This window comes from Rousettus aegyptiacus, unplaced genomic scaffold (assembly GCF_014176215.1).
Source record: "Rousettus aegyptiacus isolate mRouAeg1 unplaced genomic scaffold, mRouAeg1.p scaffold_m13_p_2, whole genome shotgun sequence".
In the NCBI taxonomy this organism is placed as follows: Eukaryota; Metazoa; Chordata; class Mammalia; order Chiroptera; family Pteropodidae; genus Rousettus; species Rousettus aegyptiacus.
Genome location: NW_023416295.1, coordinates 828,042 through 834,845, shown reverse-complemented (window position 1 = coordinate 834,845; position 6,804 = coordinate 828,042). Strand labels below are relative to the sequence as shown.

Below are 6,804 nucleotides of genomic sequence, written 5' to 3'. Positions count from 1 at the left end.
AACGTGCCGTCACCCACCAGGGGGCCTGTGCCCACGTTAGCCCCTCCCCAGCCCAGCCGCGCCAGCAGCACGCCCTGCTCCCGACCCTGCGCGTGGGCTGAACCCGCGGTGCGCCCACGGTGTCCGCCTCCTCCACGGAGCGCGGCGCTCGTCCACACTGTGGCGCGAGCCAGAACCGCACCCCTGTGATGGCCGAACCATGCTGCATTGCGCGAACATACCTCGGTTTACCCGTCCACCTGCTGACGGGCATTCGAGCTGCTACCCTTTCGGCTGCCGCGGGTCCTGCCTGCCGCCGCAGGCGTGCGTGCGTGTGCGCGCGCGCAGGTTGCGTTCGCGCACCTGCCGCCGCACGTTCGCGCACCCGCCGCCGCGGGCATGCGCGCGCAGGTGGCGTTCACACACCTGTTTCCACGTCCTTTGGGTGTAGACCAGGCAGTGGAACAGCGCGATCGAACGGCGGTTCTGTGTTTTGCTGGTTAAGGACCCGCCAAACCGTCTGGCACAGCGACCGCGCCATTTCACGCCCCAGCGATGCGTCCTGGCGAGCGCGCGTGAAAGTCCATCTGCTTACGCAGCCGCCCCAGCAGGTGTGAAATGGGACCTCACGGCGGCTTCGATTTACATTCCCCTAATGAATAATGATACTGAACATCGCTTCCCGTGCTTGTGGTCACAAGCTTGCCATCTTTGGAATAACGTCTATTCGAGTCTCCCAACTTTTTTGTTTGTTTGCTTTGTTTTGCGTTGTTTTGCCTACAGCACCTGGTCCTCCTAGGCGGTCTCCCATCCAGGCACTAACCAGGCCCGAGGCTGCTTAGCTTCTGAGATCAGATGAGATCAGGAGCGTTCAGGGTGTCAAGGCCGTAGACTCCCATCCATCTTGTAATTCGGTTGCCTGACCTTTCGTTATCGAGTTGTAGAAACATATACGTTCTGGACAGTAGACCTTTCCCAGAGCTGTGACCTGCAGACGTTTTTTACCCACTCAGTGGCTGGTCTTTTCGCCTTTTTGATTATGTCCCTTGGTGCGGAGACGTTTTCCGTTTTGACCAAGTCCGATGTATCCAGATCTTTCTCGTGTCACTCGTGCCTTCGGCGTCAGAGCTAGGAGCCCATCGCCAAGTCCAAGGTCGCGGAGACTTTCCCCAGCGCGTCCTTTTCCGCGCTTTACAGCCTCGGCTCTGCCGTTGGGGTCCGTGGTCCGCTCCGCGCTGACGGCTGGCGTGCGGCGGGGCCCGACTCGGCCGCGCCGGCACCACCTGCTGAAGGAGCCGTTCCTTCTGCCACTGTCGAGATTCTTCTTCTCTTCGTCAAAATCGTGCTCTCTTCCTCACTGTCGAAAGCCAAGTGGCCGAAGGGCACACAGGCTCGGTACTGTTCCAGTCCACCGATCTATATGCCCGTTTCACACCATTACCACACTGTTTCGATTCCTGTAGCTTTGCAGTGAGTTTTAAAAACAGGCGGCGTGAGCCCTCCAAGCCTGTGTTTCATCTTTAAGGCAATGTGGCTGTTCAGGAAACAGCCTTGCTCGGAGCCCACCTCTCCTGGCAGGGATTCGGCGCCCTGCCGGGGTGGCTCGGCCGGCGTCAGGGGGTGAGGTCAGTGGGCCCAGGCCGGCCAAGGGCGCGGTGCCTCCAAGGGTGCCGCTCCGCAGGCTGACACGCCGCCCACGCACTCGGCCCGTGGGTCGCTCTTCTCAGCCACGTGTATTTGATGTTTGGCCTGCGTCTCCTGGGGACACCCTCCGCCTGCCTGGGTGCCACCTCGTCTCTCTGAAGCGAAGCCCCAAGGCCGCCCCCGAGGGGTTCCCGGGGCTGAGGCTGAGGGCACAGTGCCTGCCACACACCTGGCCCGGGGAGTCTGGCCCCTGGGGAGGTCTGGCCGGGCCGAACCTTCTGAGTTTTAAGCAGCAGCACAACTTCCAAAGAGCAACATGGCGGCTTCGATTAGAGGCTGGTTTATCTCTTCCTGAAACTGGCGACTGGAAACCAGGCCATCCTCCGGCCACGTGGCGGAACCCCTGGAGGGGCGTGGGCAGGTCGGGGCACTGTCCCAGGCAGCCCCGACCCCGGGCCAGGCCCCCACCGGGTTTTTACATGGTACCTTGAACTTGGCCACACCTTGGAAACTGCTCTGATTTGGGGACCAAGCAAGCCCTGAGGCCGGGGCTATCCACGCCATCTGGGCGAGAACAAAAGGACAGCGAAGGCCCCCCCAGGTGATAGACTGACCTCCGCATGGCCTCAGGAGCCAGGGCCGTGTGCACACCCAAGCCCGTAGCTCCAAACCTCTGCCGCCGGAAGCACCCTGGGACCCACCCTACAATGAGGGGACGATCCGGGTTGCACTGGGGGTGTCTGGGGAAGGGCGGAGAGCTGGACTGGTTTCGATGGACCGGCCAGTTGCAAGGTGAGGCGTGCAAGGCCCAGTGCTCGGCCGCAGAGGGCATTTGCTTCTTGCTTTATTCTGAAGGCGGCACCTCTGTGACTGACTCGGGTTTGGGGACAATCAGCCTGGGGGACAATCGGCCTGGCCATGCACATGGGAGAAGGCGAAGACGACGAGATGCCGGTGATGGGGCAGGAGGGGCGCGGTGCGGGGGGGTAGGGGGGGCAGGAGCCACGTGGGGGCGGGACAGCCGGGGCTCCGTGCGCGCAGGGGAGAGCCGGGCCCCGCGCAGGGGCACACGCGCTTCTGTGCTCTGGGCATGTGGAGCATGTTGTCCCAGCATGCCAGGCCGTGCCTGGACGCCGTGCCTGGCCTCCCCCCTACCTCCTGGGGAAAAGCCAGGGCGCCAGGAGAGGCAGGAAGACGGCACGGGGGCCTGGGCCGGGCCAGCGCGGAGCGGAGCGCCCGGAGCCCTGTCCCCCCACCTGAGAGGCCGGCGCCAGCACCGCCCCGGGGAGTGACCGGGCCCCGCCCGGAGCTGGCTTCCCCCGCTGGCCGGCCGTGGATGAGAGCGGCCTGCCCAGGCTTCTGCGGATCAGAGCGCTGAGCAGGGTGCCCGGGGCCTTCCCTGGCGTCCACTGCCCCCCGCAGCGGTGTGGCGGGGGCTGAGGCTGGCGCGGCCAGACCACCCACAGCAGTGCCGCAACAAGTCTCTGTGCCGCCCTGCTCCCGAGCCCCCAGCCTGCCCGGTGCCCTCCGACCCTGCGCCCCTTCCCGCCAGCAGGAAGGGGCGCTCGTTAGGGGAGCCGGCGGCAGTGACGTTCTGAGGGGCACGTGCGCATGGAAGTGACCGGTCTGCTTGGAAACTTGCTCTGGGAGCTGCCCAAAGACGCCCAACAGAGAACCCCGCTGCTGCCCCACCGCAGGGAGGGGCGCATCGGTGGCGGGGCTCCCAGGACGGGGGAGGAGGCGCCCGCCGGCAGCCCTCGCTCCTGGGCGCCCGTGACCCGCTTGCCCCCGGGGTCTTCTCAGCGGTCGGGCCCAGCATCCCTGACCGCTCCCTGACCAGAGGCAGGAAGTGGGGGCGGGCGCTGCCCTCCAGCCCGGGGGGTCACTCCTCAAGGAGACGGAAACGTGGGCGAGCCCACACCCCCTCCCGAATGACTCCCCAGGCCGCTCTTCTCTGCCCTCAGCCGGCTCGGCGGGGGGGCATTCCGGTCTCTGCCACGCGCCCCAGCGAACAGTTGTCGGTCTGTACGCAGGAGGAAGCAGCCCGTACCTTCAGTCTGCCACACGTCCGAGGCCACCCGGTCCAGGCGGGCCGGGGCCCTAGCAGGAGGGGTGGTCCTGGGGGCTGGACAAAGGCAAGTGGCCCCAACGGGGAAGGCTCGCCCAGCCACACCCCGCCCAGAGCTCCCGGGGAGACGGCACCCCAGCCAGCACGGAGGCTCCTGCCCAGCTGACGGGGGGCGTGGGCGGGATCCCGGGGGCGGGGGGCTGCGGGGTGACACTATGGCCTGAGGACGCGGTGGCCCCGCCCCGTCCCCGGCACGCGGTGCCCGGGCCCCACCGGCGGGCACCCCACGCCCCGGGCTGCTGGACCTGACTCCGAGTGGACCTGACTCCGGGTGGCCGGGTGCCCGGGCCCCACCGGCGGGCACCCCACGCCCCGGGCTGCTGGACCTGACTCCGAGTGGACCTGACTCTGAGTGGCTGGGGCCACAGCGCTGAGAGTGGCGAGCGGAGCAGACCAGCGGCGAGGGCCTGACGGCCGGCACCTGGGGACAGCGCCTCTGGGCTGTGCGCCTGAGGTGCGACCTTCTGCCTCCTCACCAGTAAGCGTCCACGCCTGCGGCCCGGAAGCGCCACCCTCGGTGGGAGCAAGGAAGGGGGCTCCGCGAGCCGCTGGCGGCCCCCGGCACAGCCACCTCGCAACAGGACCACCCGGCAGCCGCTGCCCTACGCCTAACCCCTGCTCCTTGTCAGGCAGACTGTCCGGCAGGTGCGGGCCCCATCCAGGGCTGGGGGCCCCCTGCTCCTTGTCAGGCAGACTCCAGCAGGTGCGGGCCCCATCCAGGGCTGGGGGCACCGTCCCACTCGCCATTCCTCTTGGCCCTGGGCCAAGTCCATAACAGGCCCCTCCTCGCAGGGACAGTACGGAAAGTAGCTTGAGCGTCCCAGCCGAATCACGCGGCTGGTCAGCGGCTGGGTCCAAACTCGAATCTGGACGTGGGTTTCGGTGTCCTTGGCTCGGTGGGAACCCGCGACCCGCGAGCGCCCGCTGCAGGGCCCTGCGTGTGCCGTCCCCCATGCCGTGGGCCGGGGGGCGAGGGGGGTGCTCTCTGCCGCGTGCACCCACATGCCCTGCACAAGCTGGAGAGAACCGCCCATGGGAGGCAGTGCCCTGGGAGGCTTCGCAGGCCCTGCACCGGGCCCCTCGGCCCAGCCCAGCCCAGCCCGAACCTCAGGGCAGGGAGAGCGGAGGACACCGAAGCCGCCCACCACGGGGGAGGCCGGGCGCAAAGGGCCACGCTCCGGGAACTGGACTCATGTGGTGGGAGCCAAAACCTGGCTAGGGGACAAGTCCCCTCTCAGGGCAGGGCCATGGCTGCAGGTATCATGTTCCGTGACGTGACTATGCTACCGTGACCTTGCGGGCAGTGGGGCGGGTGGCCCTCGGGGACGGACCGGTGCCAGGCCAGGGACCCGGCCATGCCCACCGCCGCCTGGAAACCTGCCTGCGAGCGGGACTAAGAGGGGACCACAGTGACCACCAGTGCCACGAGGACAGGCAGAGCGGGCGGCTCTCAGGCCCCACGCGGGGCTTAAGTCCCAGTCGGGCCGCTGCCTGACCCGGAAGCGGAGGCGGGAGGGGAGCTCGCACTGAGGGGTGGGACTGCGGCCCGGGGCCCCCAACCCCACCGCTGGGGCCTGAGCCAGGTGCACCCAGGGGAGGTGTCCGGGTGGCTGTGCCAGGGCCAGGCAAGAAGGGGCAGGCCCTCGCGTGCGCGGCTCCGGGACTGAGCCTGGCATGACGAGCAGCAGGCGGGGGGCTTGGTGTCTCAGGGTGCGGGGAGCAGCCTTCTCTGGGAGGCGGGCCAGGAGACCCCAGCTCCCCTCTGTGGCTGCTGAGACCACAGCTCCGGGGGCCCCAGGAAGGGCTGGGCCCACCCGGCTACTCCGTCCACACAGCTGACAGTCCCGCAGGACCCGGCGGCGGGTGTGGGCAGCACCCTGTGGCCATGCGGAAGCAGAGTCCCACAGGCTTGGGCACCTTCGCTGCCACACGGCGGCTACCTTACTGTCCTCTGCCGGGGGTGCCGGCTTGTTTGCTCCCCCCCTTTTCTGCCTGTCGGGGATCTAGGAGTACAGCCCGGCGGCCTCTACGGCCTCCCCTGTGGCAGAGGGAGGCCAGGGGCAGGGGCAGCAGCCTGGCCAGAAGGGAATGGGGAGCCCCTCCAGTCGCCGGAGCCCTCGGTTTCGACGCTGCCCGCAGACCCCAGCCCGCCCCCTGCTCCCCCTGCAGCTGAGGGCACCTGCTGGGCTCCCTGCGTGGGGCGCGGCCAGCCTCACTCTCATCACCCAGAAATCCGATGATCTGTCCTCGCCCCGACTCAGTCTTTCCTCCGAGAGGTCACCTGCCACTGCCCAGCCACCCAGGCCAACAGACGGCTGTCACTTCCGTTTGTCCAGCATCCAAGGAATCCCGCGGAGGGGACCACCGAGGAGCTGCGGCGACTCAGGGGCTCTGCCTCTCTGTGGGGCTGGGAGAGGCTGGGGTCGAGACTCCCGACAAGTTTCCGGCTACCGCCCCCCCACGGTCCCCCACAGAAACATCAGATCTGAGCTGGAGCCGCGAGGGGAGGCTGAGGACGGCGTGGGAGTCGAGGGGCTGGGAAGCGGGTGCAGACGAGGAAGGCGACGGGCGGAGGTGTGGGCGGCGGGCAGAGGGTACGGGGTCGCTGCGGGACCGGGCGCGGGGCGCGCGGCCAGCACGCAGGACAGCGGGGCGGGAGCCGCGAGGGGGAGGATGCTGGGGAAGATGCGAATTCGGCTGGGGGCGGGGAGGCCCCTGATAGGCGCGCGGCAGGCGTGATGTCACGTCCGGCGGGGGAAGCCCTGCCTCAGCGCCCCCGCCCCGCCCCGCCCCGCCCCCACAGGTGGTGCCGCCGCCCCGGGCTCTGGGCGTGGGGGGCCCGCCCTCGGGGACCCCGGCCGCGGCCCGCGCGGTCCCCGGCCGCCGCCGCCTCCCTCAGGCAGAGGACAGGTCCGCGGGAACCACCGGGCTGCCTTGTCCCCGGGGAGCAGAGAGGTGCCCAGTGGGCCGCGGTCGCGCCCCGCGCCCCGCCCCGGGGCTCCCCCCTCCCGCCCTGCGCGCCCCTCCCCTGCACTCGCCTCCCCGCCCCTCTC

The 6,804-nt window shown here is 68.9% G+C and overlaps 1 pseudogene; it reads right to left on the bottom strand.

Annotated features, from left to right (window-relative positions):
* Nucleotides 1-753: 753 nt before the first annotated feature.
* On the bottom strand, nt 754-872 carry LOC118614669 (annotated as a pseudogene).
* Between the last annotated feature and the right edge of the window lie 5,932 nt (nt 873-6,804).